The sequence below is a fragment of the Alligator mississippiensis genome, chromosome 4 (assembly GCF_030867095.1).
Source record: "Alligator mississippiensis isolate rAllMis1 chromosome 4, rAllMis1, whole genome shotgun sequence".
In the NCBI taxonomy this organism is placed as follows: Eukaryota; Metazoa; Chordata; order Crocodylia; family Alligatoridae; genus Alligator; species Alligator mississippiensis.
Genome location: NC_081827.1, coordinates 116,917,524 through 116,944,806, shown reverse-complemented (window position 1 = coordinate 116,944,806; position 27,283 = coordinate 116,917,524). Strand labels below are relative to the sequence as shown.

Here is a 27,283-nt window from a genome sequence, read left to right as displayed (position 1 = left end):
GGAGGGCAGAGTGGTGTGGAGAAGCTTGGTGCTGATGCCACCAGGAGCACCACACCACCACGGCTGTCAAGGTGAGGAACCCCCTGTACACCTGGCAACAGTGTGGGGGGGGAGCACAACTTCATGATGCCACCACAGCATCTCACCTTGATGCCCATGGCAGTGCAGCTGGCACAGGACTCCTGGCAGCAGTGTAAAGTTATGCCTGCACCCCCGCTGCTGCCAGGAAGGCAGAGGGCACCTCACCTTGACAGCCATGGCAGCACAGCACTCCCCTCTTGCACCAGGTCCCACCCACTCGGCCGTGAAGGCAGCTTCTGCTTAGTGCTGGTCCGACCAGGCTGTAGCCCCATGCCCCACTGTTGAAATTTGGGGTGGCTGCAGACACCTCTGTAGCCCCCACCCCAAGTCCAGCCTGCCCACCCTGTGCAGATCTAGGGGCACATGCCCCAACCCCCCTGTACCCTTCCAGGGTACAAGCAGAAGCAGCAGCAGGACCCCAACCCCCTCCCCCCCTGGCTGGACAGCACCTGCCCCTGCCCCCGCCCCCTGCTTTCATCTGTCCCCCTGCTTCCATCACAAACTACTTACCAGCTGGAGGCAGCTCTCCACACTGCCGGCTTCTCTGCTCCTCGCTGCCTGTGTGCTGCGCTGTGGCTGCATGTACACACGAGCATTTATTGGCCAAATTAATCGGCCCCATTGGGACGATTTCTGATACAGCCAAATTTCTTTATATTGGTACTGATCTGATATTGCACCAATGTATCGGGTGCACCTCTAATTACTATTATATGCAAAATAGAAGCAGTAACATCATAAATAGGAGAGAAGAGAGAAGGTTCCAAAGCAGACACGCCCAAAAGTTAATCCTACACAGAATCAGTCATTTATCTCACCATCTTCTAACAAGAAGAATTCACGGCAAGGCACATAACGTCTTGTGCCTACCCACCCTGCAAGTTCACCTGCAATCTAGTAGTTACAGGAAAGCCCACCAACTCCAGAACTGCTGGGAGCTTCTAGTCTACCATCAGGTATAGAACATTAGGTCCCATCCACACTAGCAATAAAGTATTAGAAAATGAGCTGTACTCAATTGCCATAAGACATTTACTGTGGATGAATCTCTTTCCCTCCCCACTGAAGTTCTGAAGATCATTTCTAATATTGAAGTACTTCAATAAAAAAGTTGCCTAGTTGAGGAGGAACTACAGCAAAAGTAACAAGGTAAGTAAGTTGCAGAGTTTGTACTGTACCTCTAGGTGACAGTTCTGCTACCAAAGCTCCACTGCCTTCAGCGTCAATGTATCTTGGCTCCCTACTCCCCCTTCTGAAGTACTAACAGTTCCGTGATGGCATCTATATATAGACAGAGTGATTATGGCATTAACTCATGCTATCATCTGTGGTTTCTAATTGCACAAAAGAATGGTTCAAAAGTCATGCAGGCAACAGTTTACTCCACTGCGCTGAGGAAACTGAACTAGTGCTACTTTGAACAGAGGATTTAGGATTGGCACACTTGGCAAAGCACCAAGGGGGTGAGAAGAGAGTTACCAGGGGGAAGCAAAAGTTGTTCAAAAAGCAGCTGAACAACCTTTTGCATACTATTTCAAACCCACAGTAGCTAGGGTCTAATTTATATAGGTTTTGTGCTGCTGCAAATATTCCTGTTAGGGGTGCTTTGCTTTTCTTATCAAGATGGCTAGAGGCCAATACAACCCTTTATGTGTACTAGTATACAAATGCATTACAACTTCTATATGCTAGTAGAATACATTCCCTTTCCTGTAAAGGAATAAGCTATGCCACCTTTATACCAGAATGGCCAAGTCCCTACTAACAGTACTAGCCTTAAATCACAAATTTCAGATCAACACAAGCTGGGATAATCAACACCTCAAAGAACCAGGCTTCCTGCCTATGTTAGATCAAAATATCAAAAGAGAAACAGTGCAACTAAGCTTTATTCAGGACCTACTGTCACACTCACTGTAGTGTTGGCAAAGAAAGCTTGGTCCGCTTTGGATGCTACCTACTTCTGTTTATTTCCTTGTGAGCATTTCATTCCTTGCACAAACTCCCATATTGCACAATCTCTCTGGGATCCTCCATTTACTCTTTCAAGTTTTATTGTCTCAAGTAATGAGCTCTGGAACAGTTAGTTTTGTCACACACGTTTCATTGAGCTTTAGAACCAATAAGTACTTTGGTGGAAAGAATTTTATGCCTGTGGACAGTTGCTTCTGATTTACTGTAGACTCAAAATAACTTATGTCAATTTAAATCAGTTTAATCTGTTCAGTGCATTAAAGATTCTCTGCAGCTAATGACATCCAAGAAATTAAATTCAACTGAAATTCTCAAAACTTGCATGCGACATGGTCCACTTAAGCAAGCCTGGTATGCACAACCTCCTGGATACTAGAAATCATGGACTAAATATAGACATTGGATTTATGACACATTATAACCTGCCTGACATCTGACTCCCCAGGTATCTCTCCACAATTCATCCCCCTTCTCTCTCTTCCCCCCCTCCCCAGCCTGTTTCTCACTCAATCTACATTTTCACTGACTACCCGTCTTGTATGCATACCAGCCCAGCCACTGGCTTCTTTACTTTTCATTCCATCCAGGAAGAGCACGCACCAACTGCTGAAACTTCCTTAGCCTGACAAAGGGTGTCTGAACCCAAAAGCTTGCTTAATAGTTGTTTTCCAACTACTTAAGTTGGTCTAATAAAAGATATCAGATTCAGCCAAAGAACTCTGTCTGCCTATGTCCTTAGACCAACATGGCTACAACCTACACCCCTATATCTAAAGTGTTTACTTTACATGCTCCTTTTCAAAACAATAAAGGCACATGAGAAGATGTATTCCAAAGTTACTGCAAATAATCTGACACGCCTTGTGAGTCATAAGGCAAAGCTGCTTCAATAACTCAGCCATTAGTACCCCTGCTCTGTACAATACATAACACCTGGCAAAACAGGCTGCTGCCTATAAAAGCTTATGCCACTGAACAAATTAAGTCTGAAACAAGGGTAGGCAACCTTTTCCTACTGCAGGTCAAAATAACTGAACTCCAGGTTGAAGGCTAGCATTAGTCCCTACAGTGGCACAGGAAGAGGGCCTGCACCCGGCATCCATCCCATGCTGGTGAATGCCACTAAAGTCTGCAGGCCAGATCCAAAGGTCCTGCAGGCTGGAACCAGCCCACTAGTCATGTTGCTGACCCCTATTTATGAGGCGCCAACCTGCTCTGTTTTCTGCTTAGCATCAGACTAACAGGGCTAATTACCTCAACTCAAATGCGCAACCCAGAACACAAAATGACAAGTCTCTCCTACTGCTGGTTTGAGAGGAACAGGAAAGCAACTATGAAAAAAAGCAGAGTTAACAGACTAATAAATACATTCTTATGAGAAAAATTGTTCTTAGATTGAAAAATGCTTTGCACTTGTGGATTTGTTGTTGAGAGGGTTTTTTATATTATTATTACTACTAGATGCCAAAGAAACATATTGACTACTATGCTCAAGTATTTAAAAAAAACAACCATGGCTTTGTGTGAGAAGCAGGGAGGTCAGGCACTCATTTCTCTTACTTCATATCTTCTAATTCAAGGATATGGTGGGCTAAAGGATTTTGTGAAGTACTTGAGATCCCCCTTGCAGTATTATCTTTCTTTTATTCATTTGTTCCTAATAAACCTGAAAAGAAGAGTAAATCCAAATGTATTATTTTTCTCCACCTGCACTAGCTCAGCTCCTTTGCAGTTATTTCTGCACAGAACTGCAAGTTGCAGGGCTTCTCTAATAAGAAATGTAGTTATCTTATTCAAGAGAAAGGGACTAGAGCCTCCATAAAGTATTAAGTAGAAAGTAGTCACTAACCCTGCATGCCAGATATCTATTTGATGAGGAAATCTAGCTGAGAGGGTCAAATGTAAATAGGGCATAAAACACTTGCAGCTGAGCACTCAGGGTAAGTAAGCACTCCTCAGTGATCCTAGGGATCTTTTCTCTCTCTCAACAAAAGCTTCACAAAAAATAGTTTTTTTTCTTTCAGGCTTCTCTGCCTATTTAGCATACTAAGGCTAAAACAAGTGAGACTGAAATTGTTGGAATGTCTCAGAAATGAAAGCCAAGAATCAAGGTGCTCAGATACAGCCAAGTAAAAGCCTGTCTGCACCAGAAATGTAATTTATAGATTTCTGGGGGGGAGGAGGAAAGCGTGCTTGAATCTAAGGATCCTAGAAACTAGATCAAAAGAACTGTCCAAAAACACTCAGATGGTGGTGTCTGATTAGAAGTCATACGGTTTTCAGCAAGAAAAGCTTATCCCCAAGCCAATAATTATAGGCTTGACTGCTCTCCAAAGCTGAACAAAAGTCGAGTACCTATTTTAAAAGCTGCAAAGTTTGCTATACTGAAGACTACAAAACCCACCACTTTGAAAATGGGTTGCCTGTCCTTGCTGACTATTAGACAATGCATCAAGTCTAAATTCCCATTCTAGAGACTCGTTAGAATTCCAACTTTGAAAGTGGTATTGGGTCACACAGCAGGTCTGTTTTGTTCTACAGAACTACAATAATCTTTTAGAGGACATTCCAAAAAGTTACACTGTGAAGATGCCAGCAGAACAAAGTCCTTGTATTGAAATTTTGCAGATTAAATGGGCCCTACTTTTTCTGTTGAAGAATTTTCTAATACTAGTTTTAAATCCAGAGCTTGTCTACATTCAAAAGCTTATCAAAGAACTTGCAAAATATAGTTTAGAATAAGCAAACGTAACTAGAATAGAGGCTCTATATCAGGGGCGGGCAAAATGCAGTCAGAACTGGCCCTCCAACTGGCTAGATCCAGTCTGTGGCACTCCACATGGGGGTGAGTCCCACTCGCTCCCACCAGGGCAGCTGACACCACTATGCCACCAACCCCAGCCAGCACTCAGATTCTGGCAGGGCTATTCCCTGTGTAGCTGCACCCAGCTGGATGTTCCTTTGCTCCCCTCACCTGCAGCAGGAACAGCTTGGCTGAAACCCTGCCTGCATGGAAGGGCGCAAAAGGGGCAGTAACAGGAGGAGCAGCAGCCACTGGAGACAAGGGAAACAAAGCAGCACCCAACCAGCTGCAGCCACACTAGGACCAGCCCCAATGGAAGCTGGCCAGGATCAGCGAGGCTGTTCTGCTCCCCTTGTTTCCAGCTGTGACTCCTACAGTCCTGCCGTGCTGCGCTACTCCAGGTGGGTGTGGGGGGAGCTACAGCCAGGCACCTCCTGCTCCACCACATCGAGATCTGGCTCCAGCTTCCATTCAACTACCTGCTTCACCCATCCTCGGGGGCTGTTCATTGCACTGGGCAGTTGGAGCAGATGGAAGGTAGCCAGGAGCTAGAGCTCCATTTGCTGGGCCTCCTGGCTGAAGCTTACCACCCACCCACCCAGAGCGGCATGGAAGGGGCAGGAGCTGGAGAGGAACACAACAACCCCACTGTCCTCAGCCAGAGCGCAGCTTCTGGGGCAGCTACAGCTGACTGGGTGCTTCTCTGCCCCCCTCGCCTCCTGTCACACCGGGAAAAGCTGCAAATGGAACACTGCAGGGCAGGCACCAACTGGGCAAGCTCTGCTGTATGTGTACCCCACCTTCCCCTCTCCCCCCCAACTGGCTCCTAGGCATCCCCCCCACATGTTCACATGCCCCTTCACACAACCCCATACACCCCTTGCCACCCCTCCACAGGGAAGGGCATACAGGGAGCAGATCACACCTGTCTTGCTCCCTAACACTGCTCCCCACAAACCCAAAGCCCTATAGGGAGTTTTGGAGGGGGGCGGGGGGGGGGAAAAAAGAGGAGTGGCCTGCAACAGCTCATCAAAACTCCCTATGCAGCCCCTTGGCCCAAATAATTGCCTTCCCCTGCTTGTCTCTCTCTCTGTCTCTCTCTCTCTCTGTCTCCATAAAGATTTTTTTATTGTAGAAATGAAGTAACGATGTTTTGACTGTACTGTCACACCTACTGTCCTCCTTTAAAGACACATTTAACCAGGCTTTGTTTCCTCTGAATTAGAGCTCTGACCAGGGCAAAAATAAAGTGCAAGATGTTCCTAAATCTGAACTATATTGTGGAGTCTGATGGTTACAGAATCCAGAAGATCTCTGTTGAAACTGTCAAAGGCAACATTTCAAACAGCTAAAATGTTTTAGGTGAAACTGCAGAAGTTCATATCATCACCCAGAATAAAACTAAATCACAATCCATTTTCTTACTATAATCCCAGAGTTAAAGTTCTTGGCCTTGTGTTACAGCTTCTGTCATGCCACTGCTGCTACTGCGAGCAAGTGGTTAGTGACAGAATGCTTTTTTATTCAAGCTTTCACCCCAAGTGGATTTAGAATAAACTATGCTTGCCATATCCTGGAGACAGGACGTTATACCAAAGCAACCAAGATCCATGTGGGAGTCTAAACAGTTACCCACCCAATATGAACAGAATACATTAGCATAAGGGGTTTCAAGTAAGACTACTTTAATTCTGGAGCCAATTTTCTACAATTTGTTCACTGAAGCTCATATTTAAACTGAGAACGCAATATAAGGCCATTCCCCACATCAGCTTTTCCCTAACTAGGTATTTTGGGTTGGTCATGATTTTTTTATTTTTTTTTGGGGGGGGGGGTGGCGGCGGCAGCAGAATGGATATTGAATATTTGCTTATCAGAACAAGTGGTCTCCACAATGACAAATACATTAGAAAGAATATATTAACTGATGCACATTATGTTTTAGTTATATTTTTCCTCCTGTGAGACCAGCAACATTTAGTAATTGTTTAGGAGACTGTTTTCACGAAAACAAATCTGAAAACAATCTGTAACAAACTGATCCACTGAGATAACCCTACCACCTGCAAGCTAGCCATAAGGCTCCTACATTAGACTTTGCTATTCCAAGAGAAGATTATTGCTAGCTGCAATGCCTAAAAAAGAAATAAAAAACAGTTTCAGACTGCAATTTAAGGTTATAGGCCTGGCAGCTAGAAGAAAAACCATTTATGTTTACTGAATAAATGTAACGAGTCATGGAAACAAACTTGGATTTCAACAGTTTTACACAAGACCAAGTGAACTGAGAGCACAGACTTGGAAAAAAAGAAACAACAGGATTTCTCAGATTTTTTTGAGTACCTCTCAGAATAATGTAATCCTTCTTAGAGTTATTCTCCAACTAGAGAAGCTCAGTATGTCAGAACAGTCACATATTAAAACTTCTTTTCTCCAACACTCAAATACAGCCTAGCCAAATTCCAGCTTAAGTAATTAAAATTTCATCGTCTTAAATTTCCTTTGCAACTTCAACCAAATACACTGAAAGAAGGTGAATAATTCTGTATGGGATACGCTATACAGTGTTGAGTAGCTACTGAATTTCACAGCAGAGGTAGATAAGTTACTACATAGCTAGCTCACAAGACTGTGGAGCAGGTGTTACCATATTTATCAGAATCCTAGACAAGGCTTTCTTCTCCATTCAGCATGGGAAAAAAATCCCTTGTCTTAGATTCGATTAAAACTTGGAGGTGGGAGAGGAGGGTAGGGGGGCTGTGACACTGATTTTAACATCAAGGCCAGGGTCAGAGTAGGAGCTGCAACCACTGCCCCACACCCCACCACCAACAACCTCTGCTACCCACCTGCCATTACTTATCTCCGTGTTGCAGCTGTTGCATGGCTGGACTGGACCTGAAGGCAGCCCCAGCCACAGCTGCAATAGAGAGATAAGAGGCGGCAGCAGGGGTGGGGGGGTGGGAAGAGGCAAGCCACCTGACTTCCCCACTGCTTGCTCCCCCCAGCTCCCAGCCACTGCTCACTGCGGTGGTGGGGAGGAACAAATTTAAGACGATCCTCCATTAATTAGACACAGGAAATTATAACACATTTATAAAATTTTCCATGTCTACAATTTGAGTGGAGGGGCATCTTAAAATTTGAAGTCACCTTGGGTTTGCATAATAAATACAGTAATTTACAATATGCAGGGGAACAGATTAAATTAACATTATGCGTATGTGAACTGAAGAGCTGTTCAAATCAAGACAATCTACTTACGGTCCTTAAAAGTTGTTAAATACATGGGTTTACAATTTAGGATCACAGAAGCGTAGGGCTAGAAGGTACCAGAGGAGTCGCCTAGTCAGCTCCCACCCCTGCTCAAGGCAGGATCATTGAAATGTTTGTCTAGTCTGTCCACCTCTCTCATTTGCCTGTTCCAATGATTAACCATCTCCCAAATCAGAAAGTTCCTCAGCCTAAGCTTTCTCTGCTTCAACTTGGGGCCATGGTTCCTAACCATGTTCCCCAAAGGCACAGAAAATAAAGATCTCCATCCCCTTCATAAAATTGCCCTTAAGGTATTTGAAGACTTATTTATCAAATCTTCCCAGTCGTCTTCTCCATACTAAATAACAAGGAAAGGCTGAATAGAACTAGGGTTAAGTCATGCTTCCCAGGTTTTTAATAACTTTTGCCACTCTCCACTGAACTCTTTCCAAACTGTCCACATGTTTCTTGAAGCAAGGGGCACAAAACTGGACGCAGTATTTCAGGTTAGGCCTCCCCAGTGCCAAAGGGCAGAAGAATTATTTCCCTTGATTTGATATTTATGCATGTATTTTTTTCCATCCTAAAATGCAGGACTTGGCATTTGTCAGAAACCACAACAGACTGAATTCAACAATAACCTTTTCTCCCGTTTATCCAGGTAGTTCTGGACTGTAGCCCTGTCCTCCAGAGGATCTGTAACTCCACCCAATTTGATGTCATTCACAAAATCTGCTAAACTCGTTCTCAATCCCATCCTCCAAATCATTAGCAAAAGACTTTAAACGATACCAGACCCAGGACTGACCCATGGGAAACTCTACCTGATTCTGCCTCCCAAGTAGACAGGAAGTGCTGAGCACAAGGATCCAAACAGTTATGCGTGCACCTTACTAGTTCATACAGTACTTTCATTAAGTCATAAATACATTTTTCTTCTCAAAATGTTCAAGCTGCAGTGAGATGCATCTGGCTGGGTTTTTTTCCCCCTCCCTCAGAACAGCTATTATTCTGATCCCCTAGTACAGGGCTGGGAACTACATTTTCCTACTCTTTTAGAAGCTTGTATTTCATTTAATACAAGTAAGCAGAGAACGCTGAACTAGCACCATGTTTAGTTAGTAAAGAAGGGAAATGTTCAGTGTAATATATGCAGCTTAATAATTTTAGTAGTGATGTATGAAATTAAATCTGAAATCTGATACACTGATTTTGCCAGGGTGGAGGTTGGGCAGGGGGGAAGGGGAAAATCATATTTGCAGCACAGAAAGAGACTATTATTAAGATGGGCCACACGAAACTACTGGAACACACAAATTCCAAGTCTAGATGTTGAGAATCACTGTTTTTTGACTATGGGAAAACAAATTAATTTTTCTGTTGCAAAGAACTCAGAATGTTTTTGACACTATGGATTCCATTATGAAATTTCTGGATTTATCTTATGAATCATGTGTAGGCATTTGCACACATTACTAATATTGTATGGCACTTCATAGCACCCCTAAAAGGATCTCACACCATCCCACAATGCCATGGCATCCTTGTTAAGATTCACTGCTCTAGTTTAAGAGATTTATCTAATCGCATGACTTCCCTTTGCCTCAATTTACTCATCTGTAAAAAGAACCAGGGTTAAATGCAACACCGCTACAGTGTGTGTTCATAGCAGACTATTACAAGCCACTAGAATGCAGAAGAGCATATTGTTCATGCTTCGGGTGTGACCTTCAGGCATCAGAGCAGTAGCAGCAGTGTGGACAGGCCTTGTATTGAGCCATCTCTTCTAATTCACTAAGAAAGAGTTGCTATTAAGTATTGAGAAAGAACAGCTGCACAGAAACCTCACCCAGTCCAACTCAATATTCAGAATCCCAAGCAACACACCAGCTAGGACTCTTTACATCACAATAAGTAACTTAATTTACAAAATGCACATGCCAAGAACAGGTATAAACATTAAATATCTTATTGCTTAGACAAGATATGGAGATCAGATCCTCACAGAAAACATGATACAAACTGACATACATCACAATTAAAGTACTCAGAACACACCATCTCTATCTAGCTATACTAAACCACATGTAATTTGAATCCAACCTTAGATAGAACACATGACACAGGATGTCTGGAGGCACAGGACTGAGTATGGAGACAATACAGATAACTGAAACCAAAAAAGACACCAAAGATGAAAGACACCGGTTTTATGAACTAGATCACAAGTTTAAGCCTTGTGTACACACATGCACGCACACTGTTTAAACACAACCTGTTTAACAAAGGTTTTCTTGCTGTTTACACAGAGCTTTGGCAATTTCACAGTATCATCTGCAAAGAAGTGATCAGATTAATTAGCTTTACTAAATAGAATTAATGTTTTATGCTTTTTATAAATTACATATTGCAGATTTAGGGGGAAAAAATGAAGTATAAGCATGAAGAAACATGCACAGCCATTAAAAGTAGAAGGTGAAAGAAAAAGAACAAGAACAAGAAGTATGCTATTCCAAATCCAACACAAGATGGAACCCAACAACATCAGAGGATAAATGATAAGAGAGTACCATGGTGAATACCTGTAGCCATGTTATTTTAAGTTAATGATGGCTGCAGTTTTGCTTCTCATATTAGCATGACATGCCACTGCAGTCATGTATCAGCATCTAACCTGCCTGTCTGGCAGTTCTAATCTACTGCTCATGGGAACAATGTTATAGAAGATATTTCAAGAAGACTTTGTGGGTATTTGATCATTTACTAGTTCTTCTCTCACAGTGGAAGAAAGCATTTAAATGCTCTGACAAGAGCATTCCTAAGACAAAAAAGGGTCTGCCTTCCTAAAACAAAAAAAGTGGAGGCCAACCTTTTTTTGTAGACATGCCACAAATTAGGTCCACGTGTTCCCTGAGTGCCACACTCCCATCCCCTTCCTCCACCAAATTGGCTACTTTGCTTTCCATTTCCTGCCCTGTGCTCCCTGCTTGATTGGTACTCTGTTTTTGCCTCCCTCCCATATCTGTTGTTGTGTTGCCCATCTACTCAGTCTGTTGTTTGCCACACACAGATGCTGCCCATGCCATTTGTAGCACATGTGCTGCAGGTTGGCATCTCCTGATATAGGCTATTCAAGGAATACATGTGGGGGAGACAGAAAAGCAACCACTGCCATGGTGATCAGAGGTAGGCCATAAACTGAAGAAAACTGAAAAAGCACAATCTGAAGCTGCACAGGAACCCTTAATGACACCCATGTATCCTTTTTAGATTTTTTGGAAAGGGATAATGCAAGAGTGCATTACCAAGAAAAGGTAGCATGCAGCCCTTACCAGATCTTAGGAACATTTTAAAGCAGCAACAGGGCAGTATTGAGGTACATGCTTTTGGTAATCAAGGCTGTTTGCTGACCCTAAAAACTTCAGATGATAAATGCAGCCAAGTTATACCCACCTACCTTGTTTTGCATGAAATATTAAAGTAAAGGCAAAGTCCTCAGTGACAAATAAGGCTGGTCTAGCTGTTAGACAGTTTAACCTACATATACAGACAAACAGTTGTACGCTAAGGAAACTAAATCTGAAGCAATAGTGAGACTCAAGATATCAAGCAGCTGTGCTTTTTAGGTATCATATACTGTAAAAAGAATAGATTTCATACTTATGAGAGTACCAACTAGTACTAGTCCACATTTTGTTTTTCCGATGGGAACTGTTCGTTAGATTATTAAGAAATCAATCCACTTGGGAAAAACAAGATTATATTTAAAATCTAGTACTGATGAACACTTAAGATACAGGAAGAGTGTTCAGTGAAACATGAATGTTATATCTATGTTTATAAAATATCAGAATGCCAAGAAACTATGTATAAACTGAATACCAAAAAAAACTATCAACTTAATGGAATCATTCTGAAAGACAGTTTAGGCTTCACTGAACTGTCTCACCTTTTTATGACACCTTTTGCAAAAAAATTAAAACCCTTTGCAATATTTTGCCACGTTTTACATGCAGATTAAATACAATACAAAATATAGGCAGTAAAGCCAGTTATGCATGGGTGTTTGTGTTGCAATTTTTAACTTTTCTCCACAACTTAAACATGTGCTGACCCAAGCTGTCAAATAGAAATGGTTGATGTTGCAACACAGCTGCTCGAGGTGAAGGTACTACTAGAAGTGTGAAAGGAACACCCCAACCTCCTACCACCAACCAAATGCACCTACAGTCTATAGCAGTGGTTCTTAAACTTACTAAGACTCAGGGAACCCCCTGGAAAATGCCTTAGCTTCACTCTTCTTTAGTGTACAAACATGTGATGAGGTAATAAGTAAGGCTAATCGCACTCTTTCTTGCATAAGTAGGAGCATCACAAACAGGTCTAGGGAAGTAATACTTCTCCTCTGCGGCACTGGTCAGGCCACAGCTAGACTACTGTGTCCAGTTTTGGGTGCCGCACTTCAGAAGGGTTGTAGATAACCTGGAAAGGGTTCAGAGGTGGGCCACCCGTCTGGTTAAGGGCCTACAGAAAAACACCCTATGAGGACTGATTGAGGGAACTGAATCTTTTCAGTCTCTGCAAGAAAAAGCTGAGAGGTTATCTTGTGGCTGTCTAAAAACTCATCGGGGCAGGGGGACAGTAGGAAATACGGGATATGATGTTTACCAGGATTCCCATCAAGGTAACTAGAAACAATGGCCACAAACTGAGGGAGAGCAAATTTAGACTGGGCATCAGGAAAAAACTCTTTACAGTGAGGGTTGCCAAAATATGGAATATGCTTCCATGGCAGGTGGTGCTGTCCCCTACCCTGGAGATATTTAAGAGGAGACTGGACAAACACCTGGCTGGGGTCATCTGACCCCAGCACTCTTTCCTGCCCAGGGCAGGGGGTCAGACTCGATGATCTAATAGATTTTTAGGGTCGGAAGGGACCTATGAAAATCTATGAAATCTATAAGAGAGCTATTCTTTTATTACAAAGAACTGAAGACAGACCACGTCTGGGTTTAATTTTGCAACTACATATAAAACTGTCCACGCCTAGCAACCGAAGCTTGAAACACCCTTAAAAAGATCTTGTGGCATCCCAGGGTGCCACAGCCTCCTAGCTGGAAAAAAAAACAACCACACACACACACACACACAAAAAATGAGTCACCAGTATATAGCACATTCCTTGAACTGAAGAAATAAGTTTAAAAAAAAAAAAAAAATCTCACTTTACTGACTTTTTACATTCTCTACTATTACCCACCAAAATCTTATGGTTTTACATTTTCCACTATTACCCACCAAAACCAACTTACAAGAAAAGCTAGCATGAGATGTCATTCAGTTTAAAGTGGAACTCCTTTTGCAACCTCTACAGGAACAGCCTATAACAGAATTCAGGACTCTGATATGACAAACTCCAATTAAAGTTATTCTGCCCCACTTCTTTTCAGTTAGATTGTATATGCTGTTATCCTAAACACTAACCCATCCTTCTCTTAAAGCTTAGAAGTCACAATTCCTAATTTGTTGGTTTGCTACTACCATCTAGAAAACATTTCCTTAATCAAGCCTTTCCCAGAAAGTTAAGTCCTTTTATACAGAAAGAGAAATTACTTCTATAAGTTTCAGATCTAAACTAGGGATATGTAAGTCTAGAATGCATCCCGGGCTGAACCCTCAAATAAGGGGTATGATATGATTACATAAGGCTGTTTTCAAGTTCCTACACACAAACTAAAGTTTACACAAGAAATAAGCATCCAGTAGCACATGTAACTTAAGTACAATTATCCTTAAGTTACAGGAATACATGCTAAAATAGAGGTGTTTCAGCAGGAATGAGGATTAGGAAGTGGTTTTGCTTGTGTACCCAATTAAATGTATCAACCCCATCTTAAAAGTCTACAAAGTGCATTAAATTAATCTGGTGACAGCTACATTTGCTTAAGGTTGCTACCAATTCAAAGTCTGAAAAAGGCAAGAACAAGTTGCCCGGGTTTCTTGCATGCTACCCACGTGGAAACATTAACAAACGCAAGATATTCCACCCTTATTTCCATATTGTTCATTTTTAATTAGTAAGGCATGTCCTCATGCAACCTAAAATAACAACACAGGAAGTTTGTGCTCATGTTAGTGAGACCTGTATCATTAGTTTCATTACACTGAGCATTTAGTTTAAAAATTGAATACACACTCTATGCGTTTGTTCATTACACAGTGACTTCAAATCACAACACACTGGGTCTACTAAAAAGGGGGGAAAATGTTTTAAATATGCAGAAATATTTGCAAAGAAAAACTCTTTCCTAGAATTACTAATGATATCTATAGCTATCTCTAGCTCTATATAGATATAAAAATAAACATATATAAATATAAAACCACTGGTACTAGTACCAGTCACACTCCTAGTCAAATCTGTTTTGAAACTTGAAATATGGGCCACAAAAGCTTTGTATCTTCAAACCCACAGATGGAGTTGCTAGTCACATTAGAGGGATGAGTGATATTCTAATGTAAATAGTCTTTTCTCCATAGCATCCACCAGATGAGCCTGGACTCTGTCACATTCTAGACCAGTGGCTCTCAACTTCAGTAGACTCAAGGAATTCATTGGAAAATGCCACACCCTCACTCATTTTTGGCTACAGGAAAATAAGAGCAATTCTTCTGTTACAAAACACTCAGAAAGACCAAAACAAATCCATCTCTGACACTATGGATTCCTATTTGAAATCTCTGGCTTTATCTCATGAATCATCCACAGATGTTCACACACCTAAAAACTAATGTTGCACTTATAAGGATCTCATGGGTGCTGCATCACTCTGGCTGAGAAACATTGTTCTAGGCCAGTGGTCCCCAACCTTTTTTATATGCTGTGGACTGGCATGGGAGCAGGACAGGGCACACAGAGTCCACTGCCTTCCCCCAGGGCTGCCCCACTGCTCACCTTTAACCCCTCTAGCAACTGCCGACAGTGGAAGCCGCTCACCTAAGTGGACAGACAGAGGTCTGAGCAGGGGGCTCATGCCACGACCTGGCATGACCTACAAACCCTTCACGACTGGGTACCAAACTGCAGCCTTGTGGTTGGGAACCTCCGTTCTAGGCAAAAGATTCAGCTGAATGCCCTGCTAACCTTATCATTCCCTTCATAATGAATTACTAGTAGAATGTATTCCCTGCAAGTTTCCTTAGTCAAAGTTGCATTGCGTGCCATTGACATAGGCCCACTAGATGCCACATCCCTTAGAAGTAAGACAAAACTTCAAAAGGCAAGATTTTGTAATTAATGCCCTGTAATTATTTCCCTGCTATTTCAGCTTCCTTGCTTATTTGCAAATGTGGGCAATTCATAGTGGCTTTACCACTTGTGTAACTAGTTGGCATAGTACAAGGAGACCAGTAACATGAGTGAGTATTAGTCACCCTCACAGATGTCACCACTGTTACCAGCCTACAAACATTTTTCCCAAATTACACTCTTCTGGAAGCTGCTCGCTTCCTTCAAGGACAAATATGAAGTGGAGCACCCCAATATGACCATCTACTTGTTAATCCCCCTCTATTCTCTATGTTGAGCTGCATCTGAACAGGATCTGTATGAGGCAAGTACCAAGTTTCATTATTTTTATCAAAATGTGCAGAGCATTCTCCCACAGGTGAGGCAAGTAAGGGATTTCACAATACATTAAGGTTTCAGGCAATAATGTTCTGCTTCAACTTAGTGTGTATCCTTAACCACATTGTAATTTGGGATTTCACATTCTTCAAGTCAATTTTGAGAGAGGTCACAAAACATCCATGAGCCTTGCTGAGAAATAAATACTAAAGCACTTACATAAGAATGATGTATTGAGATGGAGCCGAGATGTCAGATTTCAGGAGTCATGGAGCTTGTGATTATGTTTTGTCTGCCACAAAGACTTTAATGTGACATGTGGCAAGAGACGGATTTGAACAGGTTGAGTTTGATTATAATTACAAGTCATCTGGGAAAAAAACAAAATGGATGCTGACCAGCATTAAAAAAAGTCCCACCTCCCAAAAACATCCATCTTCACCAACAGCATGATGTCCTGGTCTTAGCGCTCTGAAACTAATTCCATGGTTCAGAAAGACAGAAAAATAGGCCCAGCATACTCAGTGTGGGTGGGCACATGAATCCTTTCCTTGTTTGCAGATATTCTTTAGGCATACTTTCTAGTTTGGTAAGGTTTTTTGGGTAGATGTGATATCTTATATTAGATCAACTGAATAGTTGGAAAAAAGTTCTTTGCAAGCTTTCAGGCACAATGACCCTTCTTCAGGCATAGGAAGTCTCCGCTGTTCTGAGACTCCAAGGAATGGAGTTTAAAAATGTCCAGCCTTACCAATAGTCTCCTTTCCACCTCTCCCATCAAGCAAAAACTGCACAAAGAATCCACCAGACAGATCATTAATATACATGGAGTTTTCAACAGCACTGAAAGTACATTACTTGGATCAGTCAGCAGCCTTTAAGCAAGTGTCATTAACCCATGTATGCTCTCTCTCATGCTTCTCCAGTTCCATGAGAAACCAATTTCACCTGGAACTCTGAGTTTGCCTTTATGACACAAAGGAAATACCACAGCTCTTAACTTCAAAATGTGGGATCAAAGCTGAATTAGAACAGAATTTTACAGCTACAAAATAAAGCCAGCCAATATACTTAATAGCTCTGCTATCCCAATTCACCTCTGACTGATTCTTAATCTTGGGGCTATAGTTTCTTTTCTAGACTTACACAAATTTTTACATTTTATTGTTCTACCTTCCACTCTGAGCTGGCACAATTGCCACAACACCCATACAAATAATCCAAAAGGGGGAATGGGTGTATAACAAACACTACATTTCTGCAGAGCAATTTACAGAGGAGTACTGAAGGAAGAGAGAGGGTCTGTTATGACAGATGCAGAATCAGACTAGAAGTCACCATGATGCAACGTCTTTGGAAAGGAGTAAAAGGAAGAATTACCAGGTTGTCTGGAAGACTTTAAACTTCTCTCCCCACACAAGACAGCCTGGGAAGTGCCCCATAAAAAAGGTTTAATTTGTAATAAGCAAGCCCCGAGAAGCCATCATGATGTTATTAGCAGGAATAGCACAAGCTCTTGGAAAACATTAAGTACTGGAGCTACAGCAGTAACATTAGTAAGAACTGATAGAACTGTCAGACACTAAGATGCCTTTCAGAGACAGTGACCCACTATTTGGACACCATGTTGACTCCACATTCCTTATGTAAAATACGCATTTTCCCTTAACACCGATTATAAAGCAGGTCAGACTTTAAAGACAGGCCTTTGGCTGTCTTTGTTTTGCCTGTTTTCTTCATTTTGGACATTACTCCCTTCTCAGAAGCTAACCACAGAGCTTGTTATGCACCCAAGGGAGAGAGGGCTGAAAGCCAGTAGCTGGCACCTTGCCACTTAATTACTTAAGTGATGTCCAAACAAGTTCTTTCTTTTATTTCTACCATAATGTCCCATTAACACACAAGCTGTTTACCTAGAAACTAAACCATGCAGAGAATGACAGGGAAGTAGGCACACAGGCAGCCTGGCATTTTTACCATTCACCTAACCCTCTGACACTGGTGCACATCTAAGGACCTGAACATGCATTTCAAAAAGTATAAAACCAAATGAATACATTACTTGCAAAATACCCTGTTCTTTAAAAATCAGGTCAGCACTTTCTCATCCCATGATATCAGGAAGCAACATATTCCAGGAAGGGCACCAACTTTCACACTCAAATTTGCCTAGAAATCCACCAACCCAAGAAAGCAAGACAGAGTATTAAAACTTTGCATAAACACATCTTAACTGACTGGCTTTCTTGCATAGATACTCTGGCTGCTTACCACTCCATCCAGGAAGAGCACAGACCATCTGCAGATGCTTCCTCAGCCTGACAAAGGGTGTTTGTGCCCAAAAACTTGCCAAGAAGAATTTTTCCAACTATTTGAGTTGGTCTAAAAGATTGGGTAAATCTGATAAGAACTTTACTTACATAAGTGCAGTAACTTTATGTACCATATTTACTTGCATCTAAGTATATCTTAAACTTAAGATGCCCCCCCCCCAATAATTAGATTATATATATGGAAAATGTATAAATGTTATAATTTTCCAAGTATAGAATGTAATCATCAGAGGGCTGTCCTGAATTTGTCCACCTCCCACTGTTACATCAGGGGAAATAGTGGCGGGGGAGAGCAGGGAAATGTCAGTCAAATGGCCCCCTTACCCTGGCTCCACTTCTTCCCCCTGTAGCCTTCCTGCCCCTTCCCTCCCATCCCCCCTTACTGACCAACACTGCTGGGTTCTGTTCCCTCCCAGAGCTCAGCATGTGAAAGTTCAGTCCTTGCAGACCACACAGTACTGTTGGCACTGCTGATTGGTTGGGCAGGCAATGCAGCAGTCACCACTACTGACTGGCTGGGTAGGGGGACTGAATTTCCATGTGCTCCCTACCTGGGAGGAAACCCAGCCCCAGGAACCAAGCTGCTCCTGACAGGGTGGGTATGGGGGCTGCAGAGGGCAAGTAGCTGGATCTGACACTGGCCCTGACCCCAGACTCGGGGCCAATCAGGGTCACAGCAGCCCCTTCCTACACCAATATAAGATAAGGGGCTTTTTCCCCTCCCATGCCAGTTGGGTTGGGGGGAGAAGCCTCATCTTAGACATTAGTAAATACAGCATTATATATGCTGCAGACTGCAGCCAAGGCAGGAAGCAGATGAGCTTCATAAGCAGCCAACTGCGAGATGCCCCATAGCAGATTTAACTATCAAAAATAGGCATCAGGTACTAACTAGCTCAGAGTAAAGAAATGCACTCAGACAGACAGTTTTAAACCAGCTACCAATCTCCTTGCTCCAACTACTGAACAACTTTTTCTTTCAGACAGAAGCCTGCCAATATTCCCAAAACAGAACAGCTGTGGCTAGACTGGGAAAAAGGGGAGGGGGGGGGGGCACACAATGCAGCCCGCCAGGCCATTCTATTCAACCCGCAGGGCCCCTACAAAATTTAGAAAATTTAGATTCATCTGTCCCTGGCTGCCTGTCATGCGGCCCTGGATGGCTTGCCAAAACTCAGTAAGTGGCCCTCTACCCAAAATAATTGCCTGCCCCTGGGCTAGACCTGTTTTGCACTGCTTTCTAAACTCATTGCCCTTACAGATTAGCAAAATCTAATCTTCATTGTCATTAGATTCACAAAACTAAGAGTTACCCTAAAAAGTGCACATGCCTCTTCCTGTCCCCTAGCTTTGAAGACTTTATTCATTTTCATAGGAAGATCCATGATTTGGAGGATTGCTTCTTGCTGTCTGCTTTTTGAAAATAATGTGAGTCTACACTACTGGAAGCTACCCTAAGACCTATTCTAAAACTTTAATGTACAGGTGGCAAAACACAAAGACATGCCCCTTCACGTAAAAACATCAGGATTGCAAGAGATATCAAAATTATGCAAGATAGAATCAGTCAAGGGAGTGCCTCATTATCACACAGTATCTTTTTAAAAAATTGAATCTTGCCAAGCTTAATGGTACACATAGATTTCACTTGTCACTCACAGACCATCGGTAATCACTGAAATTTATAGAAAGGAGACTTAAAAAAGAAATCTGCAATACAGATAAGGAAATCACACACACACACACACACACACACACACACACACACACACACACACACACACAGCTGCGGGGGGGGGGGGGGGGGCGCTCTGGCTATGCCATCTGTGCATTGCTCCTCTGGCAGCAACTTGGGCAGCTGCTGCAGGAGCTGGGGGCCATGTTGGTAAGGCTGTGGGCAGCTAGGATCCCAGTGCTGCTGGTTGCTCACTCTTCCCAGGTCCCAGCCGGGGATCAAACACCAAACTCCTGGCAAGCCTGAGCCAGACCCTGTGTGATTGGGACTCAACAGGAGTTTGGCCCCTGCCCCAGTCACACAGGGACGGGGTCAGGCGGGGGCTCTGGAGCCATGGGGAGAGGCAGCGGCCTCCCAGTCAGTCTGGGATGAGAAGCAGTTTTCCCACTCTCCTTTACGGAACAAGCCCCTCCTGGTGGGCACCAGCAGAGGAGTGACCTGGCCTCTTGACAGTGATGGTCTCTTGCCCCTCTAGACAGGACAGGGGCAGTGGTTGGGCCGGGCCAGGCCAGGCCGGGAACTATGGGAACACAGGGAGAAGCAGCATGCCTGGGGCAGGGTACATGGGGTTTACCCCAGGGCCCAGTCACTGCCCTTGTGCTGCCTGGAGGGGCTGAAGGTTGTGGCCATCAAGGGGCCAGATCACCCTTCCATTGGTGCCTGCCAGGCAGGGCCTACCCCCCCCAAAGGACCACAGTCTCTCCCCATGTTCCCAGAGCTCCAGAGTGCTGCTGCCTTCTTCTGGTCCCTGCCCACCCAGCTCTTTCCTGATGAATGAACAGAATGATTTAAAGCCTTGCCTCTTGTTAGCATTTCCTGAGTACCTTCCATTCTCACAGGGCTTGATTAACTTTGCTAATAGAGAGTTACAGCAGCTTGCACATTCCCAGAGGACTCCATTAGGTTTCATGGCCACTGAAAACTATTTGAATACTACTGTAAATTTCTCTATGCTAATATAACACATGACAATCTACTGGTGCAAAGACATTTTTATGCGCGTAATCTACAGCTTTAAAGACAAGTGATCCCCATTATCAGTCAGCATCCTGGATTCCCAAACAAACATTTTCAATGTTTTTTTCTTGAGCAGTCTTGAACTCAGCACATTGGGGAATCTTGACTGAGCGGAAAAATGGAAGGCCAATTCTCTTTCATGAGGAACACTCTGTTACAAAAGGGCTAAACACACAAACTGTAGGAGATAAGAACGATTACAGCAAATGCCACGTACATACAGCATCTAATCTGCTCAATTGTTTCATTCCTATATCAGACAGTTCCTACTCAAGCAGTTTTAAGAGAAAAATCGAGCGATCTAGAAGCCAAGATTTAGATGGGGAGAAAGGAAGGGAGAATGCTCCCTTCCTTTCTTCATCATCCCTCTCCAACTCCAAACAAGCAATTCAATAAAAAAAATAGTGAAGGTTTTATACCATTGCATGCGGTGTTGGAAACGTAAAACAAGACAGCACCACATGTGTGTTCAAAAACCAGGAAGTACAACCAACTTGTAAATTAGATTTCTGTTTTGACTTAACACCTGTTAAGAGAAAACTATTGCGTTGACAGTGGCCCCACAAGCTTTGAGGGCCTCCATACTGCCAGTGCCTGCCTGGTTAAGTCAGTTATTCATCATCTCTTATAGTAAGTAAAAGCAGCCTCGGTGGAGGAACCTATCTGTCAAAAGAAACAGCACCTCACACACCAACTGCTACCTCACAATGCAGAAGACTTGGTGGTTCTCAACCTTTTTAAACTCAAGGAACCCCTCAGAAAATGCCAGGTCTTAGTTCTCACTTATTTTCTGACTACAATAAAAAGAAAAAGAAAAAAAAAATAGACCAATTCCTCTGTTGCAAAGAACTCAAAAAGACCACAGCAGGTCAGAATTTTTTGTTAATACCATAAAATCCCATTTGAAACCTCTGGGTTTATCTTATGAATCGTGTTTGCCATGGCACCCTGGTTGAGAATCGCCACACTAGTGACATACATTTACAAAGAAATTTTTGCCAGGCTCTGTGCTCTCACAGAGAACCTTGGAGCTTAACCCAGTTCATGCTGACAGGATAAGATGAACATTTAATTTTATGTCAGGTCATACAGGTGGCATGTCTAGGCAGTATTTATCTTGGCAAGTTTCTGCTGTGGCTCAGTTTTGTGACCCAAGTGTCAGGAAAAACACTGCATCATACTCCACTAGCATAAAACAAACATTTTTCGAAATTGGCATTTGAGGGACCAACAAACCAAAAAAACAGGCAGCCAACAACTAACTAAATTTTGGCCACCTAACTTTGATCCTTCATCCAAACTTACCTATTTGTAGGTCTTGTTTGCCAAGGCAACCTCATTACATAAAAGAGAAACGTCAAAGCCTTTATTATAAAAAAGTTAAAAGAGGTGAAAATTGCAAGTGATCCCCACCCCCCCACGACCCTCATCAGGAACAAAATATCTGTATCACTAGTAACTGAAACCACCTTTTCCCAACACACTTCAAGGGATTACACATTTAGGACTAGCCATCTGTCTGCCACCTTGCACAATGCCCCTCAATAAGCCCAGCATGATGCAAACTTGTCCACATTTTGCTGCAAGATGAAGTGTCCAAATTCAACTGAGACCCACACCTGGTCCAGGAAGTGAAAGAGTTAGAGCCAGTCCCTGCAACTAAAGTGACACAGGTTTTCCACCAAACATCCAGCTAAAGAGCTTTCATAACCAATACCAAGCTATTGCATTCACTTACGCAACTGCCTCAGCTTCCTACACTTGTGTTACTACCAAAAAGGCCATCTAGGGACTCCAAATCCAGGCTCTCAAACCTGGAACATTAAGTAAAAACAGGATTACAAGCAGAAAGACTAATCGTTTCATGTATTGGTTACATTACAATTACTTAAAGCAAAGCCTGAAAGCTTTCTGACAAAAGTTCTTTGACAAGAAACAAGGGTTTCCCATGATGCAAACAAGTCTGCTTGTTTCACATCATTCTGAGACAGCAGTTATACAACCGCATATGCTTAAAATGTCTTTTAAAAAACAAAACAAAAAAAAAGCAAACAAGAGAGCTGTTAATATTCCAAAGTTTTATATTTTTGTTGGAAATGCTTTGTAGGTTTCATACCTACTAGAAAGTAGCAAGATCACCAAAACTCCACATCCTTATCCCCACATGCAAACTTACAATGACAAGATGGTGTTAAGTATTATGCTCCCTCCACTACTGCTTCAGAGATTAGCAGCAGCTCTAGTACCTGTGCAAATACAGGCTTCTAGAGGCCCATTTTGACTCAACATCCTTTTTACCCACTGTGAAGAAGCAGGACTTTGGGTAAGTTTTTGTTATGTTACTGGCCTACTCTAGCACCAGTTACATTGATGCGAAGCTGAACAACATCTAGTATTTCTCTTTCAGATCAGTACTCATGACTCTAAAAGGTACAAGACTAATTTTGCCAATCATACAAGTGCATCCTAGTGGTCCTAGAATAAGCATATTGTTAGCCAGCAAGCAACAAATGTCACTGGTGTACTTAAAAAAAGAAAAGAATAGGAAAGAGAGAAAAAAAGTGACTCTGGCAATAAGAAACTTATTTTAAGATGTATCATTCATTTGCCATGAGATAGATTCAGTTACCAAAAGTCAGACCGTGTATAAAAAACTCACCTTAAAATTCTCAACTAAGAGCATACTGGACATTAATTCCTCCCTTTTACAAGATCATAAGTGAGCAGCTATACTCAGAAGTCAGCTTGGAAACCTGGATGAGCAGAGACTGTTTGTGGGATATGGAGCTTTTAACCTTTACATCACTAGCTGAGATCAAGACCTGTTTAGCAAATCTGCCTACCAAGGGATCAGGCCAAACACAGCAATTTTTTTCTACGTTCGACCAATTGCTAATTATTTAATTCACTGATTTATTTAAACAAAGTTTATCTGGCAGTTTAGACAAGGACAAGTCATCAGCCAACACCAAACTAATAACATGATTCTGAACATTACTATGCTAGTAAAAACCAGCACCTCAACTGCTTTTAGCTGGCAGGTCAGCTGAAAGACTTTATAATAGAGTCCATTTACAGTAGCAATATGTGTACAGTGCTCATGTAATAATGCACTAGTGATAAGTTTACATAATCTATTATAATGTATGTTATTATAATATTAGTATTATAATAAGGGGGAGCTGGAGGCAGCTGCTCCTGCAGTGGCTGAAGGACAGGAGGCAATGGCGGGGTGGTGTCAAGTGTCACAGGGATGCCTGGACTCATCCCTCTCTAGTATAACAATAATAATAATATATATTAGGCCCGAGCTGCCACATGCTGTCAAACAGCCCCCAAGACATGCAAATCCAAGTTTTGTTTTGTTTTTCTTTTTAATAATATATTTCATGTTCCAAATCAAATCAGCCAAATCCGTTCCAAATCACATTCAATGGAGCAAAACTTGCTCGGTACAAACCCGTATCGAGTGAGCAGGCAGAACTCAATCGTTCCAAACACCACGTACAGCACTGCAACCAGCAAGCACCCTCCATCCCAGACCTCTCACCCTGGGGCTTCAGATAGTCTCGAATCCATAGGCAGGCATCCTATGTGCAGGCCCAAGCCCAGAGATCTTGATGTGTGGATGCCCCCAGATACTACAGACAAACTTCCTCCACCCCACACTCTCTAGTCCAGGACTTCACATACTCCCTACACACGATATTAGCCCACAAGTATCCAAGTCCAACAGCGACTGGTCCTCCAGCGAGCCAGGGTGGGAGAGTGGAAAACAGCCAGCCTCCCTCATGAAAGGGAGTAGAAGATACCAGCCTCTCGCAGGCTGGCCACTCTTCACCCACAAGTGAGGGTGACCCACTGGGTGGTGGGGGAAGCTGGGGTCCTCTCCACAACCCCTGGGCAGGACGGTTCCAGGCCCCAGCCCTGCAGCACCCCAGCCCCTTTTTGCTGCCCTGCCAACCGGCCCCTCTTGGGGTGTGCACCACCTTCTTCAGCCCCGTGTCTTTGAGCACTTCCAGCGCCCCTTTGGGGTGTCAAACGCTGGTTTGGGGGCTGCCACCCCCGGGGTCCTGCCTGCGGGCACCTCTCCTGCCCCGCGCAGCCCACCCCAAGCCCAGCCCAGCAGGGACAGCAACAGCCCAGGCGCTGCTCGGTCAAGCAGGATTTTAAAAAGGGTGGAGGGGCGCAGAGCCATGTCTGGCGCGACAGGTGCGCCCGGCCGGCTGCTCAGGCAAAGGGGCCCACCCCGTGACCCCCGCCTAGGGGGCCCCTGTAGGCCCCGCGCGCTCCCTCACCTGGCCCCGCCGTCGCCCCGTCTCCTCCGGCCGCCGCAGGAGCAGCCGCCACCGCTCCTGCCCCCGCCCCCCTCCCTTATCGCCTCCTGCCTGCCCTATAGCGTCATCATCACACGAGGCCGTGGCAGCCAATGAGAGGCCGGGACTGTCAGGAGGCGCGCACCGCGCGCCGGGCTTTAGGGCCTGCTGGGTCTTGTAGTCAGGGCCGCCGCGAGCGGGAAGGGGCAGTGCGCATGCGTGTGTCGCGCGCTGTAGGCGCGGGCCGCTGGAGCGTGTCCCGGTCCTCCACTTTCCTTCGCTGACGCAGCTGCTGTCACGCTGCTCCCTGCAGCCGGTTGTGAGCCATGTGGCGTCCGGCCGCCTCTGATTGGCTGAGGGGAGCTCGTGACGTGCGCGCGGGCTTTTTCTGTCCTCTGAGCTCGCCTCGAGGGTGGCTGGGTAGGTGCAGGAGGGTGGCTGTGCTGCGGGGGCACCCGCGGGCCGTGCTCCTCACTCGTGGGGAGCTCGCGCTGTGTTGAGCCCATGCCCGTGCGGGATGGGCAGTCACCCTCACAAAAGTGCTATATATACACGTGTGTGTGTATACACACACACGGGTTCACAGGAGGTATCTGTGTGTGTGTACACACACACACATATATATTTATATACTAAGCAGGGGTAGAGACATTGGTGGATTAAGATTTATTGGGGCCCTGGGCAAAAAGAAAATTGGAGGGCCACCCCACTGCCCATGATTCAACTGCCATCAGAGGCAACCTGCAGTGGCTGTTGCCCCCATGGGCCCATGCATTAATCCACCTCTGTTAAAGATGCACCTTTATTGGTTAACTACATTATTTATATATAAATGTCATCATCACCAATCTCAGGGTTGAGGATGATCACTGCCATGGGTCAAGTTGTAAATGAGGCCACTAGTGTGGGAGTGAAACACTGGAACAGGCTACCCAGAGAAGTCATGGACTCCATCCTTGGAGGTTTTTAAGACCAGAGTAGATAAAGTTTTGGCTGGGATGATCTAGTTGGGGATGGCTGTGTTTTGAGCAGAGTTGGACTAAATGTGACATGAGGTCTCTTCCAACCCTACTTTTCTATGAGTCTATATATATATAGACTAGACAAGGCGGATATACCCCTTTATATAATAATATAGAGAGAGAAGGGCAAAGAGAAACACTAGATGGTAGAGATGGACTAACCAGAGTAGAGGTGCATTTTTATAGATTAACTAAATAATATATATTTATTAACTGTTATTTAGTAAGACTGACTTCAGACTAATTTGGCTAACTACTTCTCTTTGCTCATGGGTTAGACTAGGGGGCAGGCCTCTAAGCATACCAGAAAGGAACCTGGAAACATTAGGGACAAGAGAATGCAGCAACCCACTTTGAAAAAAAAAATGGTGTAAAAAAACCCCCTGAGCCTTGAAGCAGGGTGTTATGTCAAGAGGCTGCCTGATGCTCAGCATATCTTGCTGCAGAGGCTTTATAAATCTTAGCACCATGGCTCTGTATTTCCCACAATTCCACTTGGCTGAGAGAAAAAGTCTTTTCTCCCTCCCCACCTCAACTTAAGACATTGGTCCATTTTTCTTGACAGACTTATCATCCTGGTTTTTCTCAAATACATTTAATCTCCAAAACCTTTTCTTTATTTTGGCGTTTGTGAGCATTGAGCCATGAGTTTCTCCTTAAGACACAACCCTGGAAATAGGGTAATATAACCCTGCAGATGTTCCTCCCTGCACTTACAAAACCAGTGCATCTCTTTACCAGCTTGTAGCTTCATCTTCCCCTTTCCACTTGCAAGGACTCTCCCTTGTACCCAAAAAATGAGAGAAGCTGCCACATTCCAGATGAAAAAAAAGAACTGCTCCTGCATCAACTGTTATTCTCCTTCCACTTCACAAGATCCCAGTGTGTGTTTTTATACCCTCCATTGCTCTCCTAATGGGAGCAGTAGATACCCACTGCCATCTGAAGAGGAATAAAGAGAATGGCAGCAGCTGTACATTCATACACTGAAGGAAAAAGACTGGCAAAGGAGAGATTGAACAGAGAGAGGTGAACTCTATACTTTGTTATATTGATGTTTAAAAATATTCTTGTTCTTGGGTTTAGGATTGTTGAGATCTGGTTGTTTTTCCTGGTACGT

The 27,283-nt window shown here is 43.6% G+C and overlaps 1 protein-coding gene across 2 annotated transcripts in view; it reads right to left on the bottom strand.

Moving 5' to 3' along the window:
* ADIPOR2 (adiponectin receptor 2) overlaps positions 1–25,207 on the bottom strand; it is a 73,359-nt gene extending 48,152 nt beyond the window's left edge. The window contains exon 1 of one of the 2 annotated variants that reach the window (XM_006258287.4): positions 25,124–25,207. The gene's annotated coding sequence lies outside the window, so the exon portion shown is untranslated. Of the gene's footprint in view, positions 1–1,259; positions 1,282–25,123 lie in introns of those variants that run through there. The other variant, XM_014609169.3, reaches the window with a different exon arrangement.
* Positions 25,208–27,283: the final 2,076 nt, after the last annotated feature.